This window comes from Macrosteles quadrilineatus, unplaced genomic scaffold (genome assembly GCF_028750875.1).
Source record: "Macrosteles quadrilineatus isolate MER2022 unplaced genomic scaffold, UCM_ALF_1.0 Scaffold_9__3_contigs__length_116548681, whole genome shotgun sequence".
In the NCBI taxonomy this organism is placed as follows: Eukaryota; Metazoa; Arthropoda; class Insecta; order Hemiptera; family Cicadellidae; genus Macrosteles; species Macrosteles quadrilineatus.
Window position 1 is genome coordinate 105,770,853 of NW_026542602.1, and position 16,817 is coordinate 105,787,669.

At 31.6% G+C, this 16,817-nt stretch overlaps 1 protein-coding gene across 1 annotated transcript in view; it reads right to left on the bottom strand.

The window, feature by feature from the left end:
• The window catches only part of LOC129004468 (uncharacterized), a 158,646-nt gene that overhangs the window by 65,814 nt on the left and 76,015 nt on the right, over positions 1-16,817 (bottom strand). The window contains exon 2 of the mRNA XM_054433063.1: positions 5,885-5,921. The gene's annotated coding sequence lies outside the window, so the exon portion shown is untranslated. The remainder of the gene's footprint in view (positions 1-5,884; positions 5,922-16,817) is intronic.

Sequence of the window (16,817 nt, forward strand, 5' to 3'; positions counted from 1 at the left end):
TACACATAGTATAAATAAGTCAACCCTAAGTATGTCTTTACATTTTTATCCAAATGCTGAATTTGTGACACAAAAGCTGAATGTTTACAGCTGTTATGTTAAGCAAATTATTTTATGCCAAAAGCTAGTTTAGAATCTTAGCGTCGGCTGCTAGACTTTTTAAAAATTAAAACTTAATTTCTAAAAATCTGGGGCCCTAAACTAAAATTATGGCTTCGACATTCCCTAGTTCTCAAAATTATCTTACTTTCAACACAAAAATCATGAAAATCCGTCGAGTGGTTGATTCAGAATCGTGAAATAAAAAAACACTGTTTCGTTTTAATATTATAGATAGATAGATTCCCTCATATTATATACCAAAATGTTCGGCTAGGTGTGTAGATTTGCAAACTGACCTTACATTTTTGAAAAAGTTCCTTGGGCACTACCCCAGTGGCTTTGAAAGTTCCCATGTTATCCTTATGAAGAACATACTTGTTTACATTATGATCAACTATATAATTTAATTGCTGTTAATATTTTAGTTACAATTGGAAACGTGTGCTATAAACATTACTGACTTGGTTGAAATGAAATATTTACCATTTGAATTTGGGTTGACGTAAATATTACAATAGAAAGAAGCGAGAAAGCCTGGACAGTTTGATACTCTAATTTTAAAATACCACCTGTAATACTTCGCAATTGCTCGAATTTGAGCAATAGGTACACTAGTTTCCTTTTAAATATGATACTCATAAGCTTTACATGGGGAACTACAGAGCCACTGGGGCGGAGCCCAAAAGGATTTTTGAGATAAGAATAGGCTTATATTGGGTTATTGAGCTATCACCATGCAAAATTTCAGCCCAATCCGTCCAGTAGTTGATGCGTGATTGAACTTCAAACAAACAAACACACAAACATTCACATTTATAATATAGTAAGATTTTATAAGCCATTATCATTTTTTTGCATTAGCATTTTTTTAGTTAGTAACATTTAAAAACGGGAAATTAACATTTTGTTTCATGGTGTAATTTACTACGGTAAATACAAAACTGCATGTAGATGCCCGTCTACACTTGAGCATGTAAATTATTCTATACAAATAAAAATATTATTTTTTACTATTAAGGGTCAAACCCACCAAGTTTCATCACAAGTTTTCAATCCTGTGCTCAATTCCATTCCGCCGCAATTATTTTTTACAGTAGAAATGAATAAACTTCGATATCGGTTGGTTGAGAGGCATTCGGCAGAAGGATGAAATAGGACTCCACGCTCAATTATTTTTCATCCTCTAGAGAATTTTCCCAGGATCTGGTACAAGGTGTACGTCCTATCACATAACTTGTGACTTCGTATTGACAAATAATATAATGTATTGTTATTAAAAACGGATAGTGTGATTGACATACTCAACAATATAATCCATACAGTTAATTGATCTTCTTTCAACATCACAGTAAAAATATCCAATTAAAGAATAAAAAATGCGATTCTTATGATTCAGGTGAAATGTATATTATACTTATATAGTGTACTTATTGACTTTGTGCTAATCAGACACTCATCATTATTCAAAGTTAGGGTAATCAACTTAAATTCTTTACACCATTCTCAACGAACTGTACAACAACTATTATGCCCTAACTATTTTCGTATCTTGGTCGAGAACATAAAATTTAAGTGGTAATACCCTATACAAATTTTCATAAGAAGTGACATAATAACCAGAGGCATTTTCCTTATTTTCAAAAAAAAAAAAAAAAAAATGGTATAAGCTATACCCTTGACGTTGATATTTTTCCTTAAATAAAGATTATGTTTTTCATTGATCTTTTAAACGTGATACAGCTAAAGTTCTAGTTGTCAGCAGTATTTAGAAGACCTTCTTTTGTATGAGTAATGCATTGTGTACACTGAAAATAATTGGTAGAAAAATGCCATACTTATTCTATCAACTCATAACAGGGGACATAGAAAGAACAACGAAGCTGGTCAACCAAAACCGCCTCAAAGCGTATAAAAAAATTAAAACCTGATTAACAAATTTAATTTAATAGGTTTTTGCAACTAGCCTACCTTGTGTATGGACCAAATTAAATTATCTATAATTAAAACTGAGGTCTCCCTGTAGATTGCAATTATCACTCGATATTATAATTGTTAAGTAATTAATTAAAATTTTTAAATTTTCTTACCTTTAACCCCGAGCATTTTAGTTTTTTTTTATTAATTTACACGATGTGTCAAAATATGACAAAATAATTGTCCTTCGCTTTAACAATAGGAGATATTTAGAAACAAAAACACTCACGAGATGTTTTTAATTAAGTAACTCTCATTATTAGTCAGCATTGAATGCACAGTTAAGGTTAATTTTAGGACAATAAGAAATATGTAAAGTTCAATAGGTTAACTTTTAACGTTTATACACTATCCGAGGCTCTTTTCTTTAAAATTTTGTGGTGGAATTTAGTAATTTACTAGTTTTATTTAATTAATTTCAAACTAAATAATATTTATAGCTATTCCACATTTTTTTTTAAAGAATCTTACATACAAATCCCAAAGGCAAAAACGTTCCTTCAAATTACAAATATTTAATCAACATTAAAGTATGATTAAAATAATTATATTCTTCTAAGTTATAGTCGCCCATCCGTGATCATTGTTATGAACAACAGAAGTGAATCAACCTTGTTTTTTTGTTTGAAGGAGGATCAGCAAGGGATGACATAGGACTCAACACTCAATTATTTTCAAACATCCAGGGACTTTTCTGAGGATTTTGTATGCAATGTCCAAATATAAACACAGACTAATGGTAGAGAAAATAAAAAGTCTACTCTTTATTCTATGATATTACTTAACCAGTCACATGTTATTCAATCTAGGTAGCGATATAATCGTAGTTAAAACAACAAGAGTTGGTCAAGTTATTTCGCTGCGTAAGCCTTATTGGCTATGTAAAATGTTGCATTATATTTTTCCTGTAAAACGGATATTTTTTTAAGGGAAATCTTTCATAGAAATAAAGCACGTAATATTCGTGGTTCATACCTACGAGATTATATTGTTTTTTTGGAACTACAAAAATACCCTTTCTAATGAAACAGCTGATCCTAGCCAGTAAGTTACATTAGTCTATGGTTACACAGAACATCTTACTCCTCTCTACACTCATCCTTCACTCATGAGGTCAATACGAACATACGAACATACGAACATACGAACATACGAACAATACGAACAATACGAACATAATATGTGGCGTCCCCATTTCAATTGATAATAATCATATATACAGGGTGATTGGTACTCAGTGTGACAAACCCAAATCTAAACATTAGCTTCCCAAAGAATGATTTTGTTTTTAAAAAATAACTATGTTTTTAAACTTAATACATCAATTTATCAATTACCTGTATATGGATTTGAGCAGATAATGCAATTTTCGTGTTCTACATTAAATTTTTAATAAGAATAATAGAAAATAACAAATTTTCGGCGGGTAATGCAAATGTCAACTGGTGTTGTAGTAGGTCTCTAGAAAACTGAAACTGTCTAATAAGCTGCTAGGTGTCAGTAGAAATAAAATTCGATTCATACTATACCATATCATCCCAGTAGTACTGTATGGTTCAGAAACTTAAGCCCTGACCATGGAACCGAAAAACCTTATCGCTGGGTTTGAGAATAGAGTGTGCCAGTGCCAAGGAAATATACAGATAACAGCGGTTGAGATACGAAAGCTAAGAGGAATGTGTAAACACCTAGGTGTGGGGGACATCAGACTAGTGTCTGTAAATCGACCAATTGCACTTCAAGGCTTTTGAAATCAACGCAATCTCTGTTTTATTGTAAAATTATCGGATCTAAAATGCATATCGTATAGGCCTATATTCAGATAAAAGAAATAGGTGGTCACGTGATTGTTTACAAAATGGTTTCCCTATTTAAACTGCCACAATTTTTCTCTATGCATGTAAACTAGCTGTTTGAATTAAATCACGTTTTAATTGACTACTGGATTCCCGTACATAGGACGGGCCAACAGCTAGTAATAATAATAATAATCATAATAATAATAATAATAATAATAATCAACTTTAAATGCTAAATAACCAGGCCAATGTGTTATCACAAAGAATTGGCTAATGGTGGGATATGGCCCTGGACATCTAGAACGGAATTCCTCATCTCTTACCATATAAGGTGCACTTATTCACTGTTTCAATAAACCAGTTCACCTGCCATAAAAATCTAATTGATAATAATAATGTGTTGTGATCAAAATAGCAAAACAATTGAAACAATTTTGATAGCGGCCTTCCCAGGTTATTGATTGACCTAATACTGCCACTGACGTCAATGACATAATTAGGTATTATGTTGTACAATGTTAGAAGATTAGCCTACTTCTCAATAATTAAAGCCAGTATTTCCTATATTTGTTGTCACAGTAGTTTTGGATTAAATGTTTGCCTTAAAGTTTCCCATATTGAAGAGTATAAGATATACGGTAGAATATTTCAAGTATGGTATTGAATACTAGTAGCTTTATCTTGATTTGAAACGGGGTGCGAGCATAAAAATATACATATGAGTAATTTAAAACCAAAACATGCAATGTCACCAATTGTACTGTAGACATTACTTATTTTCTACAATCAATTGTATCACCATAGAATACATTTTGTTAAAAGTGAAAATTTGACTAAGTATTGAATAATATAAATTTCAACAACTCGTGCGACGATATACAAAGCCAAAAGCTTTCGAAAATGTAGATAAGCGTATGAAACATTGTATGTCTCTCTGTTTGCTCGTCATAAAATGGTAAAATGTTAAAATTTAAGCGTAGAATAAATAACTCTTAAGTGATTTAATCATAGGTTCATTATTATCTTATATAAATAATGGGAAAATTAAACGTTTTGGATATGTTGTCCGAGTTAATGTTTCGATAACCAAGAGAAATTACCTAAGGATAACACGTGTAATATAAGTCATAGTAATAGTGCTGCAGTCGTCGAAATATCATCCAGAGGTAAAAAACGTTACTCAACGGAAATGCAAAGTTTAACATCAACTAGAGGATTTCAACTCTAGGGGATGCCGCGTCCGGATGTTGTACTCTTAAATTTACTTAGATTTTAAGCCCTTGCGCTTTAATTAGTTAAGTTCTTTATCATTTTATTGTTTTCACTATTGTTTAGGTTTTACATTTTTGAAATTACTGCATGAAGGGTAAGCCTAATTATGTGGGTTTACTTTAAAATTATATTTATGCTAAAGCACTTGTAAATTTGATGGTTAATTTCGATTGTTGATTTTTCTTTATATATCTAATACTGTGGATAGTTATTATAGTTAGTCAATTTAATTAACTGTCTGAATTTTTCATACTACGTTGAATGTTCTTCCAAAAAAATTTACATTGAAGCATAATTTTAGTCTTTTGAAAGAAATGTTAAGACATTCTTTATCGAGATTTGTTAGTTTCTACTTGAAACATACATTTTAGCCAGAATAGGTAAGGGAGTAGTATTTTACTAGACTAGTACTCTTCTTTTGTGTTTGATTCAATGCAATATTTTAGCTAAGTCAATATAAAAAAGGTTTCATAGAGATACATAATAGGTGATTCCATTGCTTTGTAATAAAAAAAAATGACAGTGACTCACAAAATGCACAGAATTGTTTTGGTGTGGTTTCATATTTATTTACCTTCTTGATCCTCTTTAATTCTTGATACTCTTGGTTGATCTTAAAAATAGCTGTATTGTTGATCAATATTACATTTACGCCAAAGAAAACCCAACGTATGCATCCATAAATATAACAACTAGCAAAATTTAACAATAATGTAAAACTAAATAGATTTACTTACAGAGAACGAAGCTCTCAACTCCTCGATGTTTAGAAATCTGGAAAAAAGAAATACATTAGAGAGACAAATTATCTGTACCCAACGGCAACGCTTAATTTTGCACTGTTTCATTTACCACCTTAAGCGAGTGGTTTATATTTTTACTGTACCAAATGACAGTTTAAAAAGGACTGTTTGGAACAAAATCATAAACACAATGTAAATTCTTATATGCCTAAATCTAACAGTTAAAAACATATGTAACCTCATACCTTAAAAGTAACTTTATTAATGAATAGGGCTTATATTTAATTCGATAAAATTAAGTGATTTACAATTTTTAATAGGATATTCCTCTTACCTACCAAGCAACACAGAATGAAAAAGTTCACACATTGTGTCCTAGATATATTCAGAACTCATTTTAACATCACTGATAATTGTCAATGCCATTCACAGCCTAGAGAACAAATTACCTCCACATTTGCAATCCATTTGCAAGTTGGCGTTCGTGGAATGCATTGGACTGCCATTCCTGATTAATGGATCCTCGGATGAGATTGGTGGATGTGACGATTAATATCACCATCTCTGACTTGATATTATCTCTCAGTTTCAGGCATCGTCGTCAAGCCTTAATCACATACTTGATTTAGTTGCAACTGTATACCACATTTAAGACTACTATTTATTTCTATTTGTATATTTTAATACTTGAATGGATGTGAAAACATCAACTAGGTTAGGTTAGGTTAGGTTAGGTTGATAAATTGTCCTGACTAATGAATCGGCTAGTTAAGACCAGTATTACAGCCAAACAATATTGCACTCTATTCTGCACTCATGCTTCACTTATATTCAGTACGACGCTTCATTGTGTTATTGTCTCCACATAATGATATAAACCCCATAGTTGCGTTCACTTTAGTCAGTTAAGAATAATATATTCAATTGTTTAATATAAAATTGTGTACCGTAATTTTTAATTATACAAAAAAATACTAACTATGTTTTGTCGTTTTTCTAGTCCACCCGAAAAGTCTGGAGATCTGTTCACAAATACACAACGAAAGACGAATTATTGTTTTCGGGAGACGAAAGCAATAAAAGATCCAAAAAATAGACTAAAAACTTTTGATATTTGAAAGGTTAATTTTATTTTACCGTTTAAAATTAAAAAAACCTTGAATGACTCTCTTCATATTTTTGGAATGAATGAGTCATCATCCCTAAGAAAGTCTCATACAAATACATTTTGAGAAACCTGATTTTTGTAAGACATTAAAATTAAATAGGCCCTAATAAATCTTATCATACGAAATATAATTTTCTTCAATCTCTGTTATTCAAACACTGTCCTTGTGAATAAACAATATGTACGGATTTAAAACGTACAACAAATAAATATACTAAAGTTTAACCAAACCTAACAGTAAACCTAGATTCAGCCTACCTCTACTTAAAAACAATATTGATGTATTTGGTGACTGCTTTTAAACATAGTTCTACAGCATTATATTGAGAAGTAAAGAGTAGGTAGTAAAATAATAAAAAGAAATAGTTATTTGTGTAACTAGTGGTGAAAGTGGCACTTTGCTGCACACGAGAGCAATGTTTACGCACGAGCCGCAGGCGAGTGCGGAATGATCTCGAGTGCAGCAAAGGCCTTTTTCACTCGTGTTACACATTATATTTTTCCTACAGTCACTATAAAGCATATAAATAATTAGTCTTTCAAACACTATACAACACGTTTTTAGGTTCAACTGGCAACACAAATGGTGCCCTAGAGAAAGTAGTACCCGCGGTTCGTATCACTCCGCTATTTTTCCTCGGCAAGAAATGTGCTCAGCGTTTTGAGAATATAGTTCCGTATGTTTTTGTAATTTGAAGTGGTTTCCACGCCTAAAAAAATGCTATAAAGGTATTTTCTTGTTTATTAAGATCGTAGGAATGTTTTAAAAACATTTAAAAGAAAAGTCCAGAAAGTTTAGAAATACCGAAACTATAAACACGAAATGACAGGTTAAATCGTAGTTATAATAGTCAATCAGCTGCTCATTGTATTATTATCTTTAAGTGTTGCCAACCTATTTACAAGCGTACACGGATTACGTGCATAATAGAACCACGCTGTTTTGTGTTGTTTCGTTGGAATCCTGATGTGCGGCAAAGTATAAACCGTACGACAAAGTATAAACCGTACGGCAAAGTATAAATATGCAGCAATTAGCAGCTTTCTGTACTATAAACAGTACAAGGAAGCCAACTTTGTCGGGTGACTGAAGGAAAAAATCGTTTCATATTATTTGACTCAGTATTTGTATTGAAAATGTCGGATCAGTCAATAAACACGTCGTTTAGATAATAAATACAAACTAGGAGTGTATTAGTTCTACCTAGTTAAGGTGCGATGTGAAAAGCGAGGTTTTAATCTCCAAAGATAAGTGCCTACTCGGATATCTGTCTAGAACAAGATGTATTATACATCCCTCCAGGTACCTAATTGACACGTGACCCAGCTTTAGATTATTCAAGTCTTCACTCCGAGCTGTCCAAAATGATCTTGTTTACGTAGAACTCCTTGATGACGTCGGAATATGGTAGAACCAATGCCAGTCCAGGGAAGTAGTGGAGAACTGCCGGTTTTACCTCACTTTAGACACGTTTTTCCCATGTTATTCTTATGGGGATCATTTTTTGGCCACCAATTCCAAAAATCCTGATCTTTGCCCAAATATCCCTATAAAATTGTCAAACCTTATTTCTTAGTTATTCCCTATAAATATATTCGATATTAAGCAAAAAATAAAAAAAAACTAATTATTTCATTTATTGACCCATGCATGTGTATATGTATAGTAGTATAGTTTGTCGCCGCCGTTTTTTGCGGCACGAGGTTTTTGGGCCAACTCCCCGCCCATGCCTAATTGCTAGTACATTTACCATTCCCCTTTCTAGTTGATGTATTATATTTCTGTCTTATCTTATCTATATATTAGACGTATGAGTTGTTTAATATTGTTAGTATAGTTTGTCGCCGCCGTTTTTTGAGGTTCGACATTTTTGGGCCAACTCCCCCCCCCCTCACCCCTCACCCCCTCACCACTCCCCTCTGCCCCATGCACAATTGCTAGTACATCTACCATTCCCCTTTCCAGTTGATATATTATATTTCTATTTCAAAATCATGTATGTGCGAACTCGGCTCATGGCGTGGGCGCGCTCCTGGTCGCGGGCATGCTCCCTTGGACATCCTTAGTGGAAATCCATGAATTCTGGCTACTTGGGAACCCAAGCCATTTGACATACAATAAATCACCTTTTCTCCTAATTACCTTTTCTACTAAATACATGTCTTTATATTTGGTCTTTAACAACTCCTCTGTATAGAAGCCTCCTCTGATTATATTACCATTTTCATCTTTCAAGATATAAGTCACAGGCTTTGTATTCTTAACTTCTGATATTGTAAATAGTTCCCCTGTCCAATTTGGGGTATATCCTTTACTAAAAACATGTTTATACTTGGAAATTCTCACGCTATCACCTACCTTATATCTTGGCTTTTTAACTTGCACTACTTTAGAAGTCCTTTCATGCAACCTCTCATGCACATATTTACTGTTCTTAATATTCACTTGGTTAGGCTTCATACCTATAGATCTATGCACTTTATTATTATATTTTCGAATTAACTTTGGGAGTAAATCCAACCATTTATAACTCCCCTGAGCACTAAATTCTCTATATAACCAATTCTTTAAAGTTCTCTGAAACCTCTCCACAATTGCAGCCTTAGTTGTAGAAAATGTGTGATAGTGATTAATATTTAATTTTTTCATTAGTTTGCTAAAATATTGATTAAAAAATTCTTTTCCATTGTCGGATTGAATGTTTTTAACCCCCTTTGGTAGAATGGTTTTAATGGCTTCTGTAACCACCAACCCTGTCTTATTCTTTAGTGGAGCAGCATAAGCTTTTTTAGAAAATGTATCTATTAAAGTTAAAATATATTTATTGCCAGAATTTTCTCTAGCATAGTTTTGCATATCAATTAAATCTATTTGTACAGTTTCATTTATACCCAATACTTTAAAAGACCTTCTAATGAAATTCTTTCTTGCAGGCTTATGAAGTTCGTATGCAATTTCATTCATTTTTTATAACATCATCCTTTCCTGTAACTCTAAATACATCACCATTAGCCCCAATCAATAGATTATCTTCCATTCTTTTAAATACATAGTTTTCTGGTATATATGGTCTATTATCTATATACTTAAATCCACTCAAAGATGTGGGGTCAGCAACTAATAAATCAGGATTATATTCCATCAAATTAAAATTTTTTTCTCCATATACAAATTTTGATCCATCGTAATGCATAGCTTGTGACATTAGACAAATATCATCCGAATGTTCTCCCTCTGGTAGATTCCTTATAAATTGTTTTTTGGCATCCCAACATTTTTCTTTTTTATCAAAAGTTATAGTCTGTTCTTTTATAACACAGTCAGTTTCATCAATGGCAGGTTTAACACGTACTAACCGTTTATTATAAAAACTCCAATAGCCTGCTTCCATTTTTGGAACTTGTGAAACATTCACAGCATCTTTACTATCTGTACCTTCCATCAAATTGCTAAGTTTCTGTTTCTTAGCATTCCAAACACCATTCTCTGATTCTAAAAATTCATAATTATTATCATCTTGTATAAATTTACCATCTTCTTTTCGTATTAAAGTCTGTTGTAAAGTGGGCACATCATCTAAACTCTCACCCTTTTCTACATTAGTAATTTTCCGTTTCTTAGCATTCCAAACACCATTCTCTGATTCTAAAAATTCATAATTTTTATTGTCTTGTACAAATGTACCACCATCTGTTCGTATTAAAGTCTGTTGTAAAGTGGGCACATCATCTAAACTTTCACCCTTTTCCACATTAGCAATTTTCTGTTTTTTAGCATTCCACTTTTTATTCTTAGATTCTAAAAACTCATATTTAGTTTTACCTTGTAAAAAGACATCACCTTTTCTAGTTAATGTCTGTCCTAAAGTTGATACATCATCTACAAACTCCCCATCTTTAACATTACCAATTTTACGGTTTAAACAATTCCAACTATCATCTTGTAAATTTAAAGTAGGTTCACTACTCATGGTTGCCGCCCTGGGTTCTGCAGGCTTATTATATGGATTATATAAACGATAAAATTTATCTATAAACATATTTTTATTTAATAAATAATTCCACTTTCTCTCAATTCCTCAATAATGGAATCTATTTCATTATCCACTCCTGAGTTACCGGCTTGGCGACTTAGCCAAAGAAGTCTTAACCTATCTACAAGCTCATTAGGATCATCCCAATAAATATAGTCTATTTTATTACCAGTCACTTGTCTCAAACCTTCACCAACAGATTTAAATAGAGGTTTAATTATATTAAGATATTTAGTATGTCTATTACTTGAAATTGGTGCACCATCTTTGTAACTCTTTAAATGTCCATTTGTAGCTTCCAAAATCTCTTTATAATTTTGCAAATCAGCCTGAGTATAGTTCTCAGGTTCTTTTAACGTTAACAATTCCCATAAACCTTTTGTCCCCTTGTAGGTTTTATTTGCAACTGTAACATCATCATTGCCAATATCAACTTCCTTATTTCCAATAAAAAATTTATTTGCTTCTCGTCTAATACCATATGTAGTGTCTGTCATACTAATTTTACTGAGGTAATTTCCTAAATAGTCTGATGCTAAAAGACCAAAATCTAATTTCTGTGGGGTGGATGGTTGTAATGGTTGTAATGGTTGTAATCTTGGTATCATTGATATTCTAGATGGAGTCATTGGGAGTATTCGAGGCCTCTCTGATGTGATTTTCTTTAATTCTTGTAATGGCTCTATTAAAGGTTGGAATGTTTGGAACCTCTCTTCAGCCTCTAGAAACTTGCCACGTTTTAAAGCTCTATATTTCTCTCGTATTTGATTTGCAGAGTCAACCAATTCTTGTTGAATGTTTTTCATCTTTTATTTACATTTTATTTATCTCATTTGACAAAGGATTGTACTCAAACACTTTATCATGTATTATCAAACAATATGCAGATGTATTTGCTGGCACATTTTCTGCAGTTTCAATCTCTAATTTAATATCAACAATTCCTTCTTTCACTGTTTCGTTCTGTCTAGAACAGTCTATTACAATTAGTGGATATTTCTTCATAAACTCAGCCCTACTAATCATAGGATCTGGGATAGTATTATAGTAAGTCTCTCTAAACCTCATAAACATCTCATAAGCTTTAGAGACATCTCCATTTTCAAAGTCAAGATTTAAATCACTATAAGGATAATATTCAGAGTTAAGAAATACTTTGAGATTTTTTAATTTACAGTGATCAAATTCATCAGTTCTTTTTCGTGCACTATTATCCCTAGCTGTTTGGAAACCAAATATAATATACCTAGGCTTCTCTAAACTTGAAGATGTCTTTACTGACCATGTATGTCTTGTGGTATTGGGATATGATGGAAGTTCATGCAGCTCTAAACTTCTAAATGCAATTTGCAAATTTTTATTTTGCAATAACATCTTTTGTAATTGTAACTTCTCTCCATCTGATGGTATTACATGTGGCATCACCCATTGAATTGAGTTAAGTGTAATTTTAGGAATCAAATCAGCAGTGCCACTGGCTGGAGCACTAGCGGTTGTTAATATACAATTCAAATCATTTTTGGATCTTTTCAACACCAATTCTTGTTTGACATTTACTAATACCTTATTAAAATCCTCAAATACACCCATTAACAGCTCTAATGGTAAACATGTACTAAACTTGCCACCTTTATGGAACTCTTTTAAATTCGTGTCAGAATCAAATGCTACATTTGACAATTTAGTTGTTTTATTGTAAGAGCTCAATATTTTCATAAGACTAGAAATTCCTGGGTTTCTTACAATATCTATTTCTTTACCTGCGACTTCGTATCTAATTTCATCAAATAAGAACGCAAATGCATTATTTATAAAATGACCTTTATCATGATTCTCAATTTCTCCCTTAATATACAGATAACTCCTACACGGGAGAGTTAGCAAATCTTGATTATTAATACATATTCGAATTTCATCAGAATTATTTATTGCTAAAGTATTGTGGGGAACATAGGAGTGATTTGTAATTTTAACCACACTATCGTCGAATTGGGATTTCCCTGTAACGTCTAGAAAATCTTCCATTTTTATTAATAGAAAATTTTAACTTTAGTCCTATTGACTTTAGGAACCTAGCATTTTGTACACTTATAGATAAATTCTTATAAATTCTCATATCTTTTTTATATGACAAGTAATTGTAGTTTCTTCTCCGTTAAAGTCAATTGCCTTGTCATGTTGATCGGCAAATGTAATACTGACAACATCTAAACTTCTCTTATTTACAGGAAAATATATAATATTTCTTGGAACTTCAATAATTTTGTAGCCAGGAGGAGCTTCTGGATAAAAGCTATGTATGGTGTGTGATTTGTTGCCATTTAAATAGGACCCGTTTGCAATATTACATTTTACTCTAATCACATTTACATTATTAATGTTTATTTTATTTGTAGATTCAAACTGAACACCAGGAGTAGAAACACCTTTAAATCCTAATAAAATAGACCCTAAACATGGTTTTGTAAAATCAAACACGTGGCTAGAAAGTAGTGTCGCTTTCATAGTTTTATTATTAGCTGTAAGGAAAAAGTCTGGGACTTGCTTTTGAATTTCCTTTGCAAGCTCAACCACCTCATATGTTCCTTCAGAAATTTCTATTGTAACTGGAGCATTGTGGTCATAATAGAAAACATCATCACCTTCACTAATGGTTAATTTTTTTCCTTTAAGTTGATTTAATTTTGGAATAAGCCCTTTGAATAAAAGTTTGGATTTAGTATTAATTAATGCTTCTCCATTTTTATCTATTATAACTTTAAGTTTACCATTTAATAACTGGTTTAAATCATCAACTGAGATCTCTCCCTTTGGTAATGTTTTTTTCTCTACTTTGTAATATGTTAAAGTATTTAGAGGTTTTTTAACATTAAATATAGAATTATAACTTTGAAAATCTACTAATCCAATTACATAATCATCATTTAATTCTATGGGAGGAAAGAACACTGACTTTAGCTCTGGCTCTGTACCCGAAAATGTTATAGTAAATGAATCCATTTTTATAAAGAAATATTTTTTATGAATGATAAACATAAAATTCCACAAATAGAACTATTTAAATCTTGTATTTGATCAGTTGTATAGAATATTTTATATCCCTCAAAATATTTAATTACTTCTTTTGGAGGTTGGATTCCAAATGGGTCAAAATAAATTACAATATCTTTATTTTTACGATATGCTGTCCAATGTGTGCCAGATGAGCTATCTAAATTAACTATTCCGCACTCTTTTACTCTTGGTGTTAGATTTTTTAGCTCGCTTTTTAGGTACACTCCCCTGAAGTGAGGCACGTCTTTTGCGGCCTCTAACAGCTGGTAGTTGTCCATCTTTTTTATTAAATTTTAATCCCATTCCCATCTTTGCTTTTGCCTTCATCAAATTTGTCACGGCATAAGCAGCAGCTTTTTCAGCAAGATTTGCATCATTGGCCGTTACTCTAGTCCAAGCTAAGTCTGCTAATCTCATGTCTGCTTTGTTCCGAGCAGCAGTATCGGGATTATTCATGTAGAATATGTCATGCTCTTTACAATAAGAGTCTAGTTTATTTTTTGGAGGTACATTTTTAGCTATATTTTCACGTATATTCGTTCCAGGTCCACAGTATTGATATGATGGTATGTGAAGTGGGAATGGAAGGTTATTTATAAGAGTATTCAATAACCCTCGACCCCTGTAAGGCTTTAGGAATAAACCTTTGCCCTTTTTACATGTTTTCTTATTATCATTTTTTACCATTTTTATTATATAAAAAATGTCTTTTATTCAACAAAAACATAAATTTAAAATAGTACATACTAAGGAAAATATACCAAAGAAGTTGGGTCTATTTCCTACCAATATTCGATGTGTTATTTGCGGTCCAAGTGGAAGTGGGAAGACGGTTGTAATTTACAATTTAATTGTAAGAAAGGAAGGATTAAAATTTACAAACTTATATTTAATATCCAAATCGTTAGAACAAGAAAAATATAAAAAAATAATTGAAATATTTAGTTTGTGTGATGAAGTGAAATTACACACGTTTACTGACTGTGAAATCACACCAAATGATGTAAAATCACAGTCAGTTGTTGTATTTGATGACATAAATAGTCCAAATATTACACAATTTTTCTCAATGGGTCGACATAAAAATATTAACTGTTTTTACTTGTGTCAATCTTACAGCAAAGTACACAAACATTTACGTGATAATGTAAATTTCCTAATATTATTCAAACAAGATGATTTAAATTTAAAACATGTATATCACAATCATGTTGGTAATGACTTTTCATTTGACCAATTTAAAAATCTCTGTCATCAATGTTGGGATCAAACTAAATATGGCTTTTTCGTAATAGACAAAGAAAGGTCAAAGAATAATGGCAAATATAGATTTATGTTTGACCAATTCTATCAAGAGGATGGTAAGGGTAAATAAATGAAAGATTTTTTTTAACATTTGCATTTATTATACATCTACACATTTTGAACATCGATTTTATAATGACCGAACGCAAGAGTATTGATGCCATCTTCTAGAATAAACCTCTTGTCATCGTCAAAGGATAGTACTTTTTTATTCATGGTTAAGGTTTGAAGATGATGATTTATAGATTTAATTCTTGTCACATTCTCATAGTAATCTTGCCCAGTTGCAAGACAGTTCAAATAATGTTGATGTCTAAGGAGATGTTTAACAGTGGCACCATCAGCTCCTTTAGCTTTCTTCACCTCTAAAGCTTGCTTGTCTTCTTCATATAACCATTTTAGAGGAATGTAAGAATATAACTTTGGTCTTAAACCACAATATTCATACATAATATGACCACCTAATTCATCTTTAAACTTTCCAGTGACTTTTTTATTTTTATCAGAGTATAAGAAATGGTCTTTACTATATCCAGAGGTATCAAAATAGTGTAAGTCACATTCTATTTCCTTGTAAAAGTCCTCTGTAACTATAGCATACATTAATGAATCTGTATCTGTCATTAGAAATCTTTTATTCTTAAATTTTGACATATAATTATAGTGGAAATCATACATTATTACTTTACTGATATCCAAAATCGTCATTCCTAAATATATTGGTTTATTAAACTTTACAACTAATTTATTTAAATGTATAGCATGTAAATTGTTATCAAACTTTTTGCTACAGTCAAACCTTGGATTAGTGACATATTTTGTTAATAGTGACTCATCCTTGAGATATATATCACGAAACTTGCGTTGATTCATGATTGTTCGACCAAAGAGACTATTATTTAACAATTTATAAAAGTCTTTTTCGAAATCAGTTTTAGCACATTTGCGTTTTTCAATATTAAAATTAATATAGGGCGCAAGCCATTTAGACTGTCTAAATTTTAAAATTCTATGGTATTTTGTTACAATCAAACCCAATTCCTCATATTTTTGTAATGCTTTATAATGTAAAATATATTTAGTTTTGTCATTTAAATTAGGTATTAATTTGCCATTCATTTTCTCTGGTGCTAATGGATAGTCATTATGTAAATCATGTAAGCTTTTATCATATTTTAAATCAACTTCTAAAATGTATCCAAACTCATCATTTTGATTATATTTGTAGTCTATCTCATTAGTCCAACTGAATCCATCCACAGGCAGTGGCTCGCACATTGCTGTAGAGTATAGTGAGTTACAATCTAAATATATTAAATAGACACTCTCTTGATTGGGATCATAGTGTTCACCCATATATCTATTA